Below are 21,010 nucleotides of genomic sequence, written 5' to 3'. Positions count from 1 at the left end.
GACAAACGCCAATGACAGGAGTACCTGTCAGAACAAGCAATCACAGCTCCAGCCAGGAAGCAGAGAGAGGGCAGGCTGGGTCCCTCAATCCCTTTGAAGGATACAGATCCGAAAACTCAATGGCTTCTTGCTAAGCATTGCATCCTGAAGGTGTCACCACTTTTCAATAGCACTTGCCCTCAGCAGCCAGCCTTCAATCATGTGCCATCAATACCCATGCCAACAGCAAGCATCTGATCATTTCTCTAAGTACCTTTTCATATTTCTACAAGAGTAGGCACTGACACTGTGGCCTTGGTGGATGGAGGCTCTGGGGCCTGGGTCTCAAGTCTCAGGTATATATGTATGAATATTAATAGCTAGCACCTATTCCTGAGGAACTCTAAAGTGGGAAGCAGTGATTGCCAAAGGTCCCAGGCAGGCTTCTTAAGTAATTAGGAAAAGGAAAGTCAGAAAGGACAAGAAGAGAATCTGCCTTGACTGTGGGCCATGAGATAGAGCAAGCTTGTTTCTCTTTCATGACTTCAGACTTGTGGGGAAAAGAAAATATTTTGGTGGTTATTATATGTCTTAAAATTACTCCCTTTGAAAATTAAACTGAATTTTCCATCAGCCAAACTAATGATTCAATGGACAGCAAGGTTTATCAGGCTGTCCAACTTGAAGACCGTGTGCCTCTTGCAGCCCACAATAGTTACGAATATAACCCAATACAAAATTGCAAACTTACATACAACATAATGAGATTTTTTTCAATAATTTTGTTACTAAGTTATACAGTTTGTAGATATCAAGGTCATCTCAAGATGTCAAAAGGTTGTCTACCCTGAGGATTACTGAGATCCATCCCAAGAACTGCTGACCATGTCTGAGATAGAGCCTAGGACTCTGCATACTGACATATTACTAATGTATGTGGCATGGGCAGTATATTATAAGATCTTTTATCCACAAAGACATTAAAGTCATCCAGAGGGTTAATACGGGAATAGAAATACTTCCTCAGTTTCACATTTGTATATTATCTAAGAGTATGGCTATAGGAAGGCTTAATTAAACTCTTAAAAGTGCTGGCTTGAATGCATCTGTAAATTCTGCAGATGTTTCAGTGGTGATTGACAATGAATGATCACATAGATGACAAATTAACTATTGTAGAGAGCTGGCACTGACCTATGCTTTCAAAGAATTTATTCCACATAGGTGATAAAGTTTCCCTAGGAGCCATTGTGTTAAATCACTGAGCACAGAAAAGCTTCCTTCAAGGAATTGAAAAGGGTAGTCCAAGAGACATCCCCAAACAATATAGGGTAGTGCTCTTACCATTATCTGCCTCCTAGTACTTGAAGGCAAGACCGTATTGCAGAAGGCACCACATACTTCAGATGCAGGACTTAGAGAAATTATGCTGGAACTGATTGGGAAGCCTCCTCCCTAAGGACTAGCACAGGAAGGTCATATACAAGCTGCCAAGAGGGAAGAAAATCAGTCATTAGTTCTAATCAGTTGCAAAGCCTACAAACCACAATGACTGGCCTAGCTTGGTGTCTCCAGTGGTACAATGACCACACTTATATCCTGGGGTAACTGACAGCTGTTTTGCCTTAAAGTCAGCCTTAGTAGGGGTGTTCACTCCTGCCACTGTACACCTAGCTAACTGCCTGTGGTGGTTTGAATATGCTTGGCCCAGGGAGTGGCACTGTTAGGAGGTGTGGCCTTGTTGGAGTTGATATGGCCTTGTTGGAGGACGTGTGTCATTATGGGGTGGGCTTTGAGACCCTCCTCCTAGCTATGTGAGTGTCAATCTTCTGTTTACCTTCCAAACAAGATGTAGAACTCTCAGCCCCTCCTCTGCCATTCCTGCCTGGATGCTGCCATGTTCCTGCCTTGTAAACCAGCCCCAATCAAATGCTGTTCTTTATTAAAGTTTCCTTGGTCACTGTGTCTCTTTAGAGCAGTGGAAACCCTAACTAAAACACTGCCCATAGCTGAAGAGATCACAGAGCATAGAAGAGAAACTACTATGGCCATTTGCCTAAACCAATATAATTTCTAATATATTCTAAATACTTATTTTCAATCCCACAGGTAAATTGCAGCTCTCGGCCCTCATCAAAAACATTTATTTTTAAAACAGAAAACTACTACAGATATCACTAGTCAAAATGCAAAGGAATGGGTCATGGGTACCCAACCATAACTGATATAACTACAACACAAATCCACACACCCAAGGCTCACTGGAAACCTCAGAAGAATGGGTGGAAAGGCTGTAAAAGCCAGAGGACCAGTTGCCTACTATGAGGAAGTAGTGTCTTTCAGATACATGTGGGAAGACACACCCAAGAAATCTCAACAATATGCTTACTAAAATAGCACCTACATAATGGCAACATCTGTTAGCAAGCCAACTTGTATGACAGAAATTTCACAAGGTCCCAGTTCCTAAATAAAGAGCTGCTGGCAGGAAATGGCTGCTGTGAGAGAGAGAATCAGTTTTCTTCAGGGACAAGTGCCCTGCTAGCTTATTCAACCCCGTGTGCTCAGCCCTAAACACACGTTCAAACCAGCAATGCTAAATGGACTCTGGTATTAAACGTACTCTGGTTAGCAGGTTCTTCATCAAACCTTGTTTTACCTTTTTTGGCATTGCAGAGTAATAAATGTCAATTTGCACAAATTTATGACACATGATAGTGGTTGCCAAGAGACATTAACTTCTCCACTGATTTGTTGATTTGTTTAGCCCTAAATAAGTTGGCGTGCTCTCTCTCTCTCTCTCTCTCTCTCTCTCTCTCTCTCTCTCTCTCTCTCTCTCTCTCTCTCTTCTCTCTATCCTGGGTCAGGGAGAAAGCAGGTAACACAGACCACCCATGTCAGTCCCCTAATAATAGAGTGCAAACTTTGACAGAATGTTGCTCAGTACCTGAGTTAAGCATACAGTGTGGACAGAGATGTCAACCAGCTTTCAAGTCAGAGGCTGGAATTCCTTCTCTTCAACAACTGTAGATAATGCTGAATTAGCTAACCTTTCTAGGATATCACAACCCACAGCCACATTCTAAGAGAAAAATCCTGCTATTGTGATACTCAGTGAGCTCATTTATGATGGTTGCAAACTTGAAAAGAAGGGAACTGTCTGATTGGAGGAAAAAGAGAGATTTCCCTTCTGTCCCCAGCAGCTGGCTGCCTTTGAGCACAGAAACGAGGAGGATTTCTGAAGGTCACTAGAGAACTATTCCTCCATACTGACATTCATTCGTTATCTTCCCTCCAGACACAGCACAGACTTCAGCCTCCTCCAATACAACTCCCCTACCTCAAGAAAGAAACACAAAGACAACATTGACAGGCTTGTTGGCAAGCGCTTTGTCTTGTGGACAGTCCTAAATGAAGCCAGCAGTGTCCTCATTCAGGGTCTGGACAATCATAGCACCTGTTGCACCTCACTGCTTCTGTAAAAGTCTAGCAGTGGGGAGGGCCACTCTCCTCACAACACTATCCTTCCTGCTTGGAGAACATTTTCATAAATGTGGAACTCCCAGCATGAGTTAACATATTAGTTGCCCTAGAACCTCTGCTGGGGGTGGTACTCAACAATGGACAGGATGGAAACAAACCTCATGACAGTCTTCTGGTGTCACTCTGATTTTACCTACTTATACTCCTTTCCTCACCAATTTGCCCATTGGGAGTGTATCTGAGAAGTTACCCATATGCAAAAGATCTTGAAGTTCTACTTGATACTGATAGTTTATTGTTGCCCATATAATCTAGTGTTTGGCCACATTAACAAAACTAGAGTATGTAGGATAAGAGAAGTGATAGCCCCAGTCTTCTGTAACCTATCCTAGCAGGCACATTTGAAGACTTCTGGAATCTAGTCTATGAAAAGATGTCACCCTTAGAGTTCTTCCTAAGGGACTCTTCTTAACTTAGTACACCATTCTCCCTAACCATGTCCTCCCTGTTGTCACGTACAGCTAGGAACCAAGTAACCTGGATATAGGCACCAGAGATGTAGCAGGTTCAACTTGGTGGAGGGAGGGATCCAGCACAGCTGCCTGGTTTTCTGTCATAGTCAGATTTGAATATCACTAGTGTGCTAGCCAGCATGTACCTCTGCAGCTCACCTACGCGCAGGGCTTTGGTTGCCATCTACTTATCATTGTTACCTGAAGATGACATCTGCAGTTGCTATGTGACAGGGGAAGGTTGAGAAGAAGTTTCTGAGAAAAATAATCCCACCTCAATTTTAAAAGGAAGATGAGAACCTGTCTCTGCATGATGCTAATAGGAGTCAGAAGCTCCTTTTCTCCCTCTACATGGAAGAGAGGCAAACGTTCAATGTGCTTAAGGCTTGGCTTCACAGGGAACTCCCTGCCATTGGGGTGGGAAGTATCACTTCCAGAGACATGGTGGTGTCCATACTGATTTATACCACACGTTAAGTGTTCCCTCATGCATCATGACCCGACACGTGGGATTCACAAAGCTCTCAAAGCCTCGGGCAAGCACCAAGATTGTGTTTGTGCCTGTGTATCAGACCAAGAAGAACCCATGTTTATTAGTTGTTTGATATCTTGTGCTTAGAACCAGTTGATGCTCATGCTACATGCCACACAGCAGAGGTAAAGATGTAGGCTTACTTGACTGTAGAGTTGACCAACCTTTAAGACCACCCCCGGCTCCCACTCATCTTTTATATGAACTAATAAATTCCTAATGTCTCAAGTGAGTTCTGATTTGGATTTTTAGTGACTTGGTTAAAAAAACTACATCCTAAATAAATCAACCTGTGTTCTCTACTCGGTTTCTGATTGTGATGAGGACCATGTATTGAACTATCTGCCTATATTTCATAGATCACTAACAGGTTATACCTATCTTTTAGTCTATTAGAAAGGTACCCTAAAGGGCTGGACAGATGGCTTAGTAGATAAAATGCTTGTTGCACAAACGTAAGGACCTGAATTGGATTTCAGAGTTCTGTAAAGTCAGGCATGACAGTACATGCGTGTAACTCAGCAATGGGGTGGAGAAAAGAGGGCAGGAAGATCCCTGGGGCTTGTTGGCCAGCTATCTAACAAAACCAATGAGCAACAAGTTCACATAAAGACATTCTCTCAAAAAATAAAGGGAAAAGCAATTGAGAAAGATGCCCAACATGAACCTCTGGCCTCCAGACATAGATGCACACACATGTATGAATATTTGCACATACATGATCACTTACAGAGAGAGAGAGAGAGAGAGAGAGAGAGAGAGAGAGAGAGAGAATTCACATACAAAAGGAAAGGTGCCTTGCCTACAGAGACAAAACCAGGAGGGGGACTTTTGAGTCTTTTATGTATAATTATAGCAGAGAACCCAAGAGGGTTGTGAGAACCACAGTTCTACTGTCAGTAGCTGTCTTACCCTGACAAGGTTATTTGGGTTTTATGACCTCCTTTTCTTCAATTTCCAATTAAGACAGTCATAGCACTTACCTCAGGGTCAAATGAAATGAGTACCAAACCAAATAGATAATGAAAACCAAGACTTAAGCAGAATAAATTTCTTTTCATTCAGGCATTCAAAGATGCAAAGCCTTAGGAGACACTGGCTCTCTCTACCTTGTTATCACACAAGCCATTCCCTGGTCTCATCCCTCACATTCCGTTCTGCACTTGTTACTGTGGCTGGCCTGTCAAAACAGACTCGCAAAGATGTAAGGGCAATGCATCTTAAAGAACCTGCAGTTTGAAACAAGGATGTTCAAGTCCTGAGACGCTAACACTCTGAATGTATACTTCAGGGTATAAAGCTGTGCCTGAGTAATAAACACAAATTTGATCCATAGACTTAAGCAGAAGAATAAAAGGTGAGAGGGAAAAGCATGAACAGAATCAGTATGGCATTCATTTATTCACGATCAGATAGAGAGAAAAATGCACCCAAAGAGTGGTCACATCCAAAGTTCCCTTTGATATTTGGTGAGTGGCTCATAGAGCTCCAACCATTAGTCCAAAATCCTCATAAAAAGTCAAGAACAGAAAAGAAGGGCCTTGCTGTGACTCTGGGGTAACACAATCTAGAAATCATGGACAGTGAGTCCAGTTACAAAACAAGAGATTTATTCTGGAAAAAAGGGGGTGGGGAAGCATGCAACTTTCATCATAACCTGTGGAATGGAACCATTGTGAAGAGAACCAGAGTCAGGTCAATTCAGGGCAGTTATTCTTAAAGAAATCTCCATTTCTCTCTGCTCTGTGTGGTTCCCACCCTAATTCCCAGCCCCTCACTCTCCTTTTGCCAAAATTCACCCTATCTTTTAGGTTCATCAGTGGTTTGTTGAAACTAGAAGTCATCAAGGAAGCACACTGAAAGCACAGAGCCACTCTCTTAAGAATCTCACTGTTAAGCAAAAGATGTTACTATCGTGGGACCACATTGTGGAGCTGTGCCTGGTTCACACCAAGTGCTCAGACAGTCTTTACAACTATGACGTTTGTGGTTAAATGTAAACGAGGGGGTCAGGAGGGCTGGAACAATTGAATTCCTGCTCTCCCACTCCCCAGTTGTGAAATCAAAGGCAAGTCACCAAATCTGCCTGTGCGCTAGCCCTGTTTCCATTCTTCAGACAGCTGCGTTCACCTCCCATTTTATGTATTAAAAGAAAGAACATTGTGTATTGGGATTCCTTTCTAAACTTGACATTTTAGTAACAACGCTTTCAGACTACAGCAAGGCAAGAAGTTATTGTCCAGAGCCTGACGTCTAAATGTCACTATATGAGTTTTGCAGACCTCCCCAGTTTACCAGCAATTCCGAGAACCCATCTTGTCAAGTAGCAAAGGTTCCAATATACCAGAAGCTTCCTCAGACAAAGAACAAACAGTCTGGAAGATGCATAAACTGTCTTTATACAAACTTGTTCTTCTTCCAAGTAGAGATAAGACAGCTAACACTGTGACCATGAAGTTTAGATGTTCAAATAGCTTCTTCATAAAAGGCCAGATCTCTCAAACATAAAATAGAAAGAGGTAGCTTGAATTTCTTGTCTTGTCTACCACTAACTGGCAATTTGAGTTAAGTGAGAGTAAAGATGTGATTAAATAGTTTAAAGCTCATTCATTGGTTTCTTTCATTAGAGATTTAAAGATACGTCCATGTCTCCAGTAAAAACATACTCTGGATGTATCAGATGAAAGAGGAAAGAAAGGGACTAGAAGAAAAAGACAGTAGGGAAGAAAGAGGATGTAGACTTTTTATTTATATCAAACTTGGTCGTAGTGTGTCCTTCGACAGAGACTAGTACACCTCTGCTTGGGCTGATGAAAAGATTCCTTGTCGATTCTCAGGTGGAACCTGCCGAACAGGAAAACTCACATAGTGGCAATAACGGTGGTCTCAAATTAGCAGTCACGTTGATTCTCCTTTTTTATCATAAATAGCTAAGTTAAAACTGAGTCCTGCCTACAAGGTGTGCAGGGGTAAAGATGGAGGAGAAACTGGGGGAAGGACCAACCAATGACTAGTACAGCTTGAGACCCAAGTCATGAGAGGGAGTCCATTCCTGATGCTGCTAATGATACTCTGCTATACTTGCAGACAGAAGCCTAGCATAATCATCATCAGAGGGGCTTCACCCAGCAACAGATGGAAACAGGTACAGAGAGCCACAGTAACACATTAGGTGTAGCTTGGGGGAATCCTGCAGAAAAGGAGGAGGAAGGATTATAAGAGCCAAGGGGTTAAGGACACCACAAGAAAACCTACAGAATCTACTAAGCTGGGCTTGTAGGGACTCACAGAGACTGAACCACCAACCAGGGAGCCTGCACAGGACCAACCTGGGCCCTCTGCACTTAATGTTACACTTGTCTATCTTGGTCTTCATATGGGACTCTAACAGTGGAGGCAGGCGCTCTCCCTGACTCCGTTGCCTGCCTTTAGGAACCTTCCTCCTACTGGGTTGCCTCATGCAGCCTCAATAGGAGAGGAGGTGCCTAGTCTTACTGCAGCTTGATATGTCAGGACTGATTGATATCCATCAAGGCAGGCCCTTTCCTGAAGAGGAACAGAGAAGAAGTGAGTAAGTGTGTGGGGAGGGGAGGGGAAGAGGGAACGAACTAGAAAAAGAGGAGGGAAGAGAAACCAGTTTGAATACAGAATAGATTAGTCAATTAATTAATAATAAACCAGAAAAAAACATTGAGATGTAATTATATGTGCGGTAAGTGGTAGCCTGCTTCAAGAGATGCGACAAGATGATTGATATTTAGTTGAGACTCTAAAATACCTTAGCTACAAACATTTTCTTTAAAATAAATAACACCAAAGAATTCTGAGACTATTCAATTTCCTAAGGACACCAAAACTGCATTAAGAGTTTGCTAATCACACTACCCAAAGACTATACATGGACTGACCCTGGACTCTGACCTCATAGGTAGCAATGAATAGCCTGGTAAGAGCACCAGTGGAAGGGGAAGCCCTTGGTCCTGCTAAGACTGAACCCCCAGTGAACGTGATTGTTGGGGGGAGGGCAGTAATGGGGGCAGGATGGGGAGGGGGAGGAGGAAGGGGATGTTGGCCCGGAAACTGGGAAAGGGAATAACAATCGAAATGTAAATAAGAAATACTCAAGTTAATAAAGAAAAAAAAACGGAAAAAATATATAAAGTAATTAAAACATGTAAAAAAAAGAGTTTGCTAATCAAAAAAGCACATCTGATTCTCTAGTTTCGCATTCTGTTTCGCATCTGTTACTTGTGACCTGTCAAAACCAAGTCTCAGGACACATAAGAACAATGTACCTCTCAGCAAATAGCCCAAAAGTGAAGGCAGGTATAAACCCAGAAGGATTTTCAGAATTCACAATTTCAGCAAAGAAGAAAATATTGTGAATTCCCTTGGTTATGATGCTTTGGCTGAGTGATAAAAGCAAATCTGAATCAGGGGCTCGAACAAAAGAATAAAAACACAGCACATGGGGAAAGCATGTAGTGTGGCCTTCAGTCCTGACTGGATCCACTTAGCTGCCCTGTTAGAGTCTCTGCCCCCTCAACTCTCTTCCCCTGCACCGGCCTTGTATCTGGATTCCTCCCTGTGAGAATGTCTGAAACAGCTTCAGACCTCGTGTCCCAGGCCACATTATCAGAAGAGAAGGAACCCTTTCCCAGCTGTTGTCTCCCAGCTGTAGATGACGTTTGTCAAAATCCCTCAGCACCTCCTCCTCTTGTCCACTTAAGGGGACTCGGACTGGGCAGGTAGTTCCCCAGGGTCTACCTTCAACCTAGCCACTTGAAGACTTCACTGGTCAGCCACCAGCAGGCTGACTTAGACCTGGCGATGAAGTAAACTCCACTGCCCTCCCTTCAGAATACTTAAGATTCTTGAAGTACATAGAAACAAGAACTTAATGCTGGCAGGAAGGGAAAAAGCAGGCGAGAGGGACTCAAGGACAAATTCCAAGGAGGTAAACAGCAGACATTCACTGCCAATGGAAGTGCAGGGACATGGTTCTGACTAATGGGAAATAATAGCTTGTGAAAAAAAATCCTTGAGCTCAAATATGAATGCTATAAAACTTCTCTGGAAGACTCTACGGCAACCACAAAGTCACTGGGATTTCCAGTCCCCTTTTGTTGCGACTGCATGTGATTACGAATTTTTCTCCTTGTCTATGGCCCTCTTTCCTCTATTTAAAATCTATACAGCAAAGCACACCTTCAACAGCTCCTAGTAGATATGGGTGTCTCTCCTAAAAACAACCAAGCCCATTCTCTGGGACCCAGTTCTACAGTTCTAGGGAAGAGACTCTGAGTTCGGATCATGTGACTCTCCCTGGGTAGGAGTTGGAGATATGGTCTAAAGAATTATTCCCAAGGGTCGACTTGTGTAACTTTATGAACAGTGAGATCACTTGGCAGTTCCCAGAAAAAGGATGGCAGAACAGGCCATACCGTGAGAGGCTGATGTTTACACACTGATATGTTTTCATGATACCTGGCTCGCGAAACACTTAGAGTACAAACTTTGTTCTCAATTGCTACATGAAATGAAAAGAAAAAGAACAGGAGAGGGAGGAAGAACTGGAGCAACACTGGGCTTCAGGCTTGGAAGAATCAAAGCTCCGCTTCCTCCCCTCAGGTTTTGGCTTCCCTATTTCTGGCATCTTCTGTGTTCCAATAACACTTTGTGCCTGTGCCTATAAGCACAGAGCATCACAGCCCCACAGTTCTTTCCTTGTGTGTTCCCTGAAAGGACAGCATTCTCTCAAAACTGAGAAGGTGTTTTGTTATTCATGCACCCCAAAACTACACCAAATGCTATACATATCTTGGAGTTAAGGCTTAATCAGATTATCCTATTTGTTCAATGAGTGTACTGATGAATGAATGTCCTTCTTCTTCTGGACATTTCAATCAATGTTTTTGTTTGTTTGCTTGTTTGTTTGTTTGTTTGGTTGGTTGGTTGGTTGGTTGGTTGGTTGGTTGGTTGGTTCATTAGTTGGTTGGTTGGTTGGCTTTGGTTTTTTCCTTTTTTAAAAAAAATTGCTTTTTCCAGTGCTGGGATAGAACTAGGGGCCCTGCGATGGCTAGCCAAGTGCTCCATCACTGAGCTAAACCTGCATCCTCTAGCTTCCCACTTCTTTTAAAAGATCTGTCTGCCTGTCTGCCTGTCTGTCTGTCTGTCTACATGAGTTTATGTGGAGGTCAGAGGAAGGTGTCAGATCACTTTGGAACAGAAATTACAGTGGCTGTGGAGAGCCTCCTGTGGATGCTAGGAACCAAATTCAGATGCTCTGCAGGAGCAAGAAGCACTTTTAACTATGGCGTCTTCTCTCCATCCTCAATTTCCACTTTTTAAGTGCCTTTTGCACAGAAAGTGATACACGAGAAACAGAAAGGTGGGCAGAGACCGCTCTGTTGATTGTCTGTCTTGTGGGGATTTTTGGTTGTGAAGAACTAGCTTCTCTAAGTGTGCTCTTTAATTGCTTCCTGCCTAGGCTGTTGTTTGGAAGAGGGGGGAGTTGGGTTGTCACAGAAACCTTCCACCTCCCTCCCTCTCAGCTGTGCACATTATAGCAAAAACCTCCTCCTCGCCCTTCACAGTCAGCAGAACATAAACGTGGGCCTCCACACAGTTTCTGGTGATTTCCCAGAACATGAATACAAGCCAGGCTACAGTAGGACCCCAGACAGAGACAAGGCCCTCAAAGGCAGCCTGGACCACAGACATCAACATGGCCTCAGATGCAGGCTACTCAGATCATTGTGCGCACCCCACCCCTAGCTGCAGCATGGCCCACGAATATTGACCTGACTTTAGGCTGCAGCACAGACTCCAGACAACCTCATAGCCCACAGTGGTGACATGGCCACAGACTCAGCCTGGCTGGTGGCCCGGCTGGGAGCCTAACTGGCCCCAGTGAATATTTTCTTTAAAGACATTATTTGGGCAGTTACAGAAAACATCAAATATCCAAGATGTTTCTCTCCTTATGATTTGTGTTCAAATGAAAATATGTCCAAAAAAATGTAGCCAAATTGGGGGTTAGCGTAACAGGTTCCCTTAAGAAGTGTCTTTTTCTCAGGGCGGTGGTGGTACAAACCTTTCATCCCAACTATACCGGAGGCTCATCATTCCAAGCAAAATGCGGGGAAGTTGATTTAAAATGATGCCAAGTTACTTAAGTCAAAGCAGCAGCTATTAGAAACTGGAATTTCTTTAAAAAATTTTTTTAAATCTGTTTTCTTTGGTTCCATCTCTGTCTTTCATTTTCAGAAATCACCAGAGCCACATATTCTAGGAATGTGGAGTTACGTTTTCTAATGGGAAGAGAAGCCATAGAAGACCATTTAGTGACTCTTTGAAACCTGAGATCCTTGTGTCCTTTTGCCTATAAAACGTTCCTTCTGATGATTCAAAGGCTCCGTGTACTTTATTCCTTCCCACCCATCCTCTCGCATGCATTTGCACATACAGCTGCTTTTCTTGCATGTCCACGTTCAGAGGTTATCCCTGTCTTTTACAACTGCTTGTGGTTTCCAACATCTCCACCTCTCATCACCCATTGCAAAGTCCCAGAGGTACCCTGATTCGTCTCTGACCACACCCAGGTCCACTTAACCTCCTTTGCAAACTAGCCACAGAGTACTATCTCTTTAAGACACTAACTTCCATCTTGCTAGTCTCCTTTTCCAAGTCTCCCTGCCCTCAACCCCTTTATTCAATTTCAACTACACTAGCCAAAATGACCTTAAAACTTTGAATATGAACATCTCCTTGTCTTGTCCAAAATAAATCTTGAGCGGTTCTCCATCTCTCATACAAAAGACTTAGCATGGCCCAAAGCCCAAGGCTACTCTTTAGTTGCCCAAACCTAGGCATACTGCTTCATGTCCTTATGCTACCCCTCAGGTTTAAGAAGTGTTCAATGACTTTAAGTGTCTCTAATACTCCCTGTTCTCTTCTGTCTCTTTGCCTTGCACACGCTGTTCTCTCTCCCTGGAACAAGTTCACAATTCCACCACTCATGCTTAGAGGAAAAGGATTATCATCTATAACTTACACAAGATACATCTTTAACAAAACCTTCCCCAAACCTCTGGCCTGACATGAGTACCCCGCTGCAGCAGAGGCTGTTAGAAGCCTGGCCCATATTCCTAGCCCTCCAGGACACTCAGGCTTGCTTCCCAACTGTCAGCACCTGCATTGCTCTGCCAAGGACTCTTGCTGCCTGTCATACAACAAACTTTTAACCGGAATGATGCCTTCAGGAGCAACATCAATCCATGACTAGCGGAAGCAGAGTTATAAACAGTTTGACTCCCTACCTTTTAATCAGTAATCAGATTCCCAATTGGGATTAAATTCCCAGGATGCCGTGGTAGCTGCCTTGACACATCTTTCTTTGAGGTCCAGATTCTCTTTCCCTCCTCTTTGAACCCACCTCTACTGTAAGCCCCTTTACTTACCAAAAATGCTACTTGCATTTCAGATTTTTGTCTTAAGATCTTTTCTGAAACAATCTCAACTCAGGCATCCTTCCTTGCTAAGTTTCCTTGGCACTGAATATGTGATCCATTGCATAAATAAATTTAAAATGCAATAGTCTGTTTCCCAATGTTATTTCAATATTAAGATCGGGAACTGTTTATAACTCATTCTTTTTCCACAGGTAAAGAATAGTCAACAATATTACATAATCTACACATGCTTATAAAATAAAAGAGATCCTTTTTTACTTGATTTTCAAATGGACTCTGACATGAATGCAATTTTCAAAGCATGAGTTAAAAAAGAAAGGAAGGGGGATATAAAAAATAGAAATAAAGTTGGATTATGATAATTGACCAAATGTAAAAGTGAATTCTGAGAAATTAGATTTTTTAAAAGATTTATTTTATTTTAGTGTGCCTACTTGCATGCATGTACACTATGTGCCTGATGCCTGCGAAGGCTAGAAGAAGGTATCAGATCCCTTGGAGCTAGAGGTAAAAATGATTGTGGACCACCACGTGGAAACTGGGAACCAGACAAGCCGCTCTACAAGAGCAGAAAGTACCCTTAGCCGCTCAGTCATCTCTCCAGAATTTTAAACATAATTATTGAAGAATTGGTCCGTGGTTCACATAATCCACTGGCATATGAATTATATTTAAATGCAGGTACTATATCAAACTACACTCAGAGCTCTTCCGACTACCTGATGCAAGTGTGTTTAGTTCAAGGATCTAGGGCAAAAGATTTTTGTCTCTCTCTATTCACATCATTAAGAAGGGATGGGGGAGGATCGCATTCCTGCTTCGCTGAACTACTGAAGTAATTTATGAAATGATTCGTGAAAAGCACTTTAAAAAATACCTACTACTTTGTTCTCTAGCCACATTATTATCATGATGATAAAATTCATGGTTAATATTGATGCCTTACACACATTAAAACCCACAGATAAAAAAATTAACTGCAAGTTTCTAAAAATCGTCAGTTCCCCAACTTTTGTTAAAATACGAAAAGTAAAAGCCTACCTATGCAGCAATACGGTATATCTGCCTATATAATTGAACATGGATATGGGAATAGTGGATATATAGTTTAGTGGTGGAGAGTTTTTCAAACAGGCAGGAATCCCTGGGTTTCATCCTCAGCATCACAAATTACAAGCATAAATATAATTAAATTATACATTATTTTTAATGTATATTTATTTTTATGTGTAGAAGTGTTTTGTCTGTACACATGCATTGCTCTATGAGCATGCCTGGGGCATGCAGAGTTCAAATGAGGACTGTGGTCCCCTGGAACAGGAATTGTATGTGATTGTAAGCTGCCTTGTGGGTCCTGGGAACTGAAGCCAGGTCTTCTACAAGAGCAGCAAGCACTTCTAACCACCAATCCATCTCTCCAAGCACAAGATATTTTAATTTTAATAAGACAAGCGCAACTGCCAATTCATGATTAGCTTCCAGCTAAGAAAAGACAACAGTGACTATACCGTGATTAACACCAGGTGTTTTGGTACCAGGCCGATATAAAATCAAGTCCTGTCTCCTCACCGAACATTTACAAGTTTCCTGTTCTCATCTGCCAAATAAAAATACCCTCATCACTCGGTGGTATTTTTTAAAGGCAATATATTTAAGAACATTAGCCCCGTGTCTGTCATGGTATAAACAAGAAATGTCGATTTTAGACCTCAGTATAAATAAGTCAGAAAACCATTGCAGAAGTCACTATATTTATTAGGAATAGATTTTGAAAACCAGAAGTTCATTTGTCAAAGGATAGGGTAATATATGCCCTAAAACCAAGCTGGACTGAATCCTGCATCTGACTACCTGATGGCAAAAGACTGGTAGGAGGCCAGAAGCAAGGGTAATTAGGAAGAGGTCCAACTCAGAAGAGCAGTCCAAGGTAAACAGGCAAGCAGAGTGGAGGGATAAGCCCAGGGTCCCATGCCAAGTGTACACTAAGCACTGCTTCAACAGCAGAGGATTTCAGGGTGGCTTGCATCATAATATGTAATAGTGAAGGTCACATCTCTAAGTTGGAGTAAACACTGAGGAGTTGACACTATGGATTTATTCTATTAGCAAGACCCATCTAACTAGTGCGGGGAGGGTTATAAAAAACCATAGGGAAGGAGAAAAAAACCCACAAAGTTACCATAACATTCTTAATAGCAAAACATGGTCAACATGGACACTTGTAAGCCATGTCTTCTAGATGACAACATACTTCACAGTCCCTAATCTAAGACTGGTGTAGTTCTGTGATAGGGAACAGGAGGTGGGAAAGGAGTCCAAGGAAGATAAAGACTCCTGCTAATTCATCTAATATGTATTGAGAGTCATCAAGACAGAGTAGAGAAGCCTGGGCTGCACTGAGAACCTGCCTGGAAGTCAGGCAGATGAGGATCTTTCTGCCACTTGAAATATAACATGAGCTCAGCAAATGGTTTCCTCTATCTTGCTTGAGTCACCTGTAAGAGTGGAAATAATAACAAAGTTTAACTCTAATTACTGCCGTATTATAAATGCACACAGTATGTAGTAGACACCTATCAAGATGGCTAAGCAGATAGGAACAGGACTATCAGGAACACAGCACAGAGGAGAAACTGAAAAGTCGAGGACATGAAACGTCTGTAGGAAAGATGAGAGGAAATTAAATCTGACCATGAAAAGCAAGTCTTTATGAAAGAAATCACACTTGAATCTGGCCTTGAACTAGAAGCAAGTGAAAGAGTAAGAGAAAAAACAGGTTCAGTGCTTCACATTCTGTGTGTCATAAGATCTAAATGTTGGGACAATGGGATGGCAAGCCTGAGACCTGAGGGCAATCCCCAGAGCCCACATGGTAGAAGGAAAAAGGTGACTCCCACAAGCTGTCTTCTAGCATAGACATGCATGCTGTGGCACACTTGTGGGCCCCAGAGAATATGTGTGCAAACATATACCTGGTGTGTGTGTGTGTGTGTGTGTGTGTGTGTGTGCGCGCGCGCGCGCGCGTGGGCACGCACGCACACACACAATGAAGAAGCAAATGTTTAATAGGAAATGCATTTCATGCTACACTATTTGTAATAGCCAAGATATAGAACCAGAATTCATATTCATCAACAAACCAGGTAAGAAAATGGACAGAATAGAAATTTACTCAGCAATAAATAAAAATTAAGTCATGACTTTTTAAGGAAAATGGATGGCATTGAAAATCACTATGTTAAGCAAAAAAAGAAAAAAGAAAAAACAGACTATGTTTTCTCTCATGCATAACCTAACTTTAAAATGACAAATATATATGGGGTAGAGTCATGAGATTAGCAAAGGGATTACGAGAAGGGAACTGGAGAGCTTGTAGGGGGAGGCTTTGGAAGGCGATGGAACAAATGTACCAGAAAAGGAGAAGTTGAGACTAATTTGGGGACTAAAGGCGACAAGTTGGAAGATGAGATGGTGGAAGACACTGGGGAACGATTGAAAATAAAGCGTAATGACTCGCATGCATGAAGATACCATGGTAAAACCCATTACTCCATATGTTAAGCTAAAAAAAAATCAATTTAAAAAAATCTCTATATCTTATAGGCCCTAATTTCTACATGCATCATTTTTTTCTAAAGTCCCCCAAACCTTTAAATTTGATACATGAACTATTTTGTTCCCACCTTATTTTTTAAACAAAATATATTAGTTGTGTGTATTTTTCCTATTCGTTATGACTATCTGTAGTTATCCTACCATGCAATAGTGCTCCAGAACTTTCTCTACTGTCTACCTGAAACTGAGTACCCACTGGGAAGCTGGCCACATTAATGAGGCCCAGTGGGATATTTCAAACATGCCTCCATCTTACCCTGATCAAGTCGAGGCAGTTTCTCTTTATGCCTGGAGCCTTTAGGGTCCTCCTTTCTCGATATTCATAAGCTATAAAATAGGCTCACATACTACACTCACTGCTGACTTCAGGACTTGCTCTCCAAGCTCCTTTTATCTATCTCACACCTTCCTAGCCTCTAGTGATTGCTATGTTCCAAGCTGACGTTTGTAGCTTTCTCTTGTGACACAGAGCACACGGTGCGTGTTTTCCTGTGTCTGGTGTCCAGTGTTCACACAGGAAAGGAAACTGAGTCTCTGTGAGTGACATCCCAAGCCATCAAGAAAAAGGTTTCAGAGCCCAGAGAGAAAATAGAACTGTTGACTATTTAGCACTGTTCCTTCAACAGTGCCCAGCTCTCTCCCTCGGCATTTGGGAGCCACTAAAAAGCTTTGTTGCGCAGGACTTTGGATGACCTGCCTGGATTGCTTTTAGGGCAGAGGACTGAAGTAAACAGAATGAACATTCCAGCTTAGGCAGTGCTTCAGAAGGATGCCCTGGAGAGAAGTAACACGGGGCTGATTCTTGACTACTGGGAAAATAACCTGCAACTGAAGTGGAAACTTCTAGTTCCTTTGGAAAGGCAGTTATGTCAAATGATGTTTGGCTGGGGCGCACAGGTGAGAGGATGTGAGAGCAGACAGATGAAAGAATTTTTTCTTGAAGGCAGACACAGATGAAAGGCTGTTTTGCTGCGGCAAACATGTGAGAGAACCCACGATGAAGGAGTACAAATATGCCCACGCAGAGAGTGGGAGTAAGAGAGGAGCACTGAGCATTGTGCTTTGCTCTGCCCTTGAAAGAAACTTGCCAAACATCTGCTTGTGAGGCTCCTGTGGCAGCTTACCGCTTCTGTGGCCTGGCCTGAGGCTGGTTTGTGAGCCTGGTGGCTTCTTCGGGGTTGAAGCACTACTGTTGGTTCATGTGTTGTGTGTGTCTGCTGACAGAAGACTGGTCTGCAGCTCTTGAGTCATATTTGGTGTTTCCTACGAGACTGAACTGCCAAAGACCCAACTTACCCCCCACCCTGAAAAACTATTGCTGAACAGCTCCACATCCCCTATATCCTAATAACTTTTCTCTTCTACTACCTCTGCTGGGTGGTAGGCTAGAGGAGCACTGAGCATTGTGCTTTGCTCTGCCATTGAGAGAAACTTGCCTACTAAGTAGGTTGCAAAAAAATACAACGTATGCCTACATGCAACCTGAAAGGAAGCCAATAAAACACATTTGTAAAGCTTCAAAATATATTCCTCATACATTTATATTGGATATGAACTTAATATTTTGTAAGAAATAACCTTATGACTTATCACTACCCACAAGATTTATCCACGCTTTAGTGTTAAGTAGCTACTACAAGCAAATATTCAGTTTGGCTATATTACAAGAACATGAATGCTCAAAACAAAACACGTATAAGACCGATATGCAGCAGGAGCTGTAAGACTGTTGCGCCACAGAAGCTGTCTCAAAAGGCTGCCCCGTTCCTACAGCGAGCTTCAAAAAAGACAAGCCCAGAAAAACAGAAAGAGCACCAAGCAAATCAACCATCACTCTGACCCTGAGTCACGCCTCAGCAAAGCTATAGGCCGATGTGGGAAAACTGGAAGTCTAACAGGGCTTAAAAAGGGGGTTGACCAACATGAGTATTTTCCTCAAAATTCAATATCATGGAAAATACTTAGCTTAAAGCTCTACAAGCAATAGCCGAGGGACTATGTTGCACGTGATACCGCAAGTTACTGTACTGGGAAACAAGGTAGCCTCGAGTTTGTGGTCTCTAATAATTTTGTGAGTCTCTAATTTATTACTCTAGCTTATAGCACTGGGAGTCGAACGGAACTCTCCACATATTCTAAGCAAGTGGTTAACTCCTGCCTACATCCCCAACCAAATTAGTGATTTTGTACACGCATGATTTTTATGAGCTTTTAGAAAATTCAGAAGGGTAGAAGGAAGAGAAGCTCTCAGCCTGTTGAACAGATCCGCTGCTGGAGACCGTTCCAGAGAGAACTGAGTCTACGATGTGGTTAGTGAGGAGCAAAGGCGACGGACAACAATTAATCAAAGTGTTGCTGGGAACCTGATATCCCGATGAATGATGACATGCCACAGTGAAGCACAGCACAGCGATCACAAAACCAATCAGAGCTGACCAGCGCGTGGGCTGCGGCCTGCGCATGCGCACACAAACCTCACAAACAGTACTCAGGTGAGGAGAATTTCTAAAACTGTGAGTTATATGCGAGTAAATGGTCCTAAGGAATTTTTACTTTATCTTTTATGGCAGAATAACCCCAGAATAAAAAATACTCCCTTGCAGGCTAGGAATGAGACAACGAAGTGGGCTTCTTTTTTTTTTTTTTTTTAACCTTTAGGAAGAAAAGAAAGGAAGAGGAAAATGGTAAGACACACAGATGAGCACTAAGTGTACTGGAAGGAAATGAATGAATGTATTGGACTTCAACAAAGGGCTCAATTGGGGATAAAATTAGAAATATAAATTAAGAACAGATATTAAGATCCCTGAATATGCAAAGCTTTCAAATTGAGTTCTTACCTCGCCCTGCAAATCTGTTCTTTTAAAGAATAAGGTCTTCATTTCTGTAGTTTCTTCCCAGCCTAGTCCTCTGCCTCTCAAAAGGTAGGCTCCGTGTGTGTGTGTGTGTGTGTGTGTGTGTGTGTGTGTGTGTACACACGCATACCACAGGAGTATGAGCATGTGCATTTGCACGTGTTTGAAGGTGAGTTGGCTTCTATTCTAAATGTAAAATAACTGAATGACTTTAATTGCTTCGCTCTGTGAGAAAATACTAGTTGGGGAAGGCTTATCTGGCTGAGCTAGACAGATAAACTAGCCAGGGAAAGGCTGATGTCGGGACCCCGCTTGCGAATTAGGAAAATTACCCCTCCTCTGCATTTTATCAGAAGTTAAGTATCTCTTACAGATTTATCTTTTTAAAGGCAACATGGTAATTAGGTTATCACTCTCAGAGATGCTCAATAGTAATTAGGCCCCCATGACTGTGTGAGCCTATATCGTACGAGACAAACACGCTAACTACAGTGTTTGAAATCACTGTCAACAGTGGCATGTGGTCACTGGCGCAAACAGTTCTCCCAGATATGCAGCCACTGAGGAAGAAAATCCAAAACACTCTCGAGCATCCCACAGTGTCTTTTTAAGTCTTTAATTCTTATTATTAACACATCATAAAAATGCTACTCTTTAAAGATTTTTAAAGAGTCGTGTGGAAACTGAGGCTTAACTTAAACGAAATTGAACCTAAGAGCAAGTAGTCCTCTGGTTTCACTCCAGACAGACGTCTGGACTGTAAGAAGGAAAGACTAAAGCAAAAGGGACAAATAATTGCAGCCTAAGTAGATCTTACTGCTCTGTTTAAACCAAGGTTTTATAAATAAATTTCAGGTATAGGTTTGGCATAGGGCAAAGGCCTCTCAGGGTTTTATATTTTGTAGTTATGTTCCATTGCTAGAAAGGATGGTGTGCAGTCAAGAGGTGCCTTCGCCGTCTCAGAGTAAGCTCGACAGAGCTTCACACAGACACCACATTGCCTGTGGTCATGGCCCAGGCAGTAGGAGATAGAGTCACCTTGTGCCTCTGAGATGGCAGGAGGCCAACAGGCAGATTTATTACCTCTGAATCAGCTCAGGCCTGCCCTGAAAGGAAGCCGGGTTGCTTTAAACTGGCAGTAGGTGACTGGGCGGAGCCGAGAAAGGACAGCCAAGGGTGTTGAGGGACCATGAGGAGTCATCCTGTATCACTTGAATGCATCCCAGTCCACAGAATGTTTCAAAGCTGAACCAGAGTCTTTCACAAATGAAGTTTCACTTTGGCAATAGGTAGTGCCAGCCACACAGACACGTAAGGATACAGTCATCTACACGCTGAGATCCGAGAGATGCCGGAAAAGATCCAACACTCTTCCGTCTGTGCCACAGATAGCTCCAGTACGCTGGGATGTTGTCACCTTCTCGGTTTACCAACAAGAATCAAAACTTTCACTGAAATAGAAAAAGCCCGAGAGACAGATCCCAAAATATTTATGGGTACATTAATCTCTTTGGCGGGTTCTTCCAGTACCTGCCATCCTAGGCTTAAAAATCATAAAAC

The 21,010-nt window shown here is 42.5% G+C and overlaps 1 long non-coding RNA gene across 9 annotated transcripts in view; it reads left to right on the top strand.

Moving 5' to 3' along the window:
- LOC102551374 (uncharacterized) overlaps nucleotides 1-13,100 on the top strand; it is a 29,052-nt gene extending 15,952 nt beyond the window's left edge. For 2 of the 9 annotated variants that reach the window (XR_015635514.1, XR_015635515.1), the window contains one exon: nucleotides 11,776-11,916. This is a non-coding gene — a long non-coding RNA (uncharacterized LOC102551374). Of the gene's footprint in view, nucleotides 1-3,277; nucleotides 4,809-11,775 lie in introns of those variants that run through there. The other 7 variants (XR_015635518.1, XR_015635512.1, XR_015635508.1 and 4 more) reach the window with 6 other exon arrangements.
- The last annotated feature ends 7,910 nt before the right edge of the window (nucleotides 13,101-21,010 follow it).

The sequence above is a fragment of the Rattus norvegicus genome, chromosome 13, assembly GCF_021556685.1.
Source record: "Rattus norvegicus strain SHRSP/BbbUtx chromosome 13, alternate assembly SHRSP_T2T, whole genome shotgun sequence".
Taxonomy (NCBI): domain Eukaryota; kingdom Metazoa; phylum Chordata; class Mammalia; order Rodentia; family Muridae; genus Rattus; species Rattus norvegicus.
Note: the sequence above shows the minus strand (reverse complement) of the source record. Positions and strands in the feature narration are given on the sequence as shown.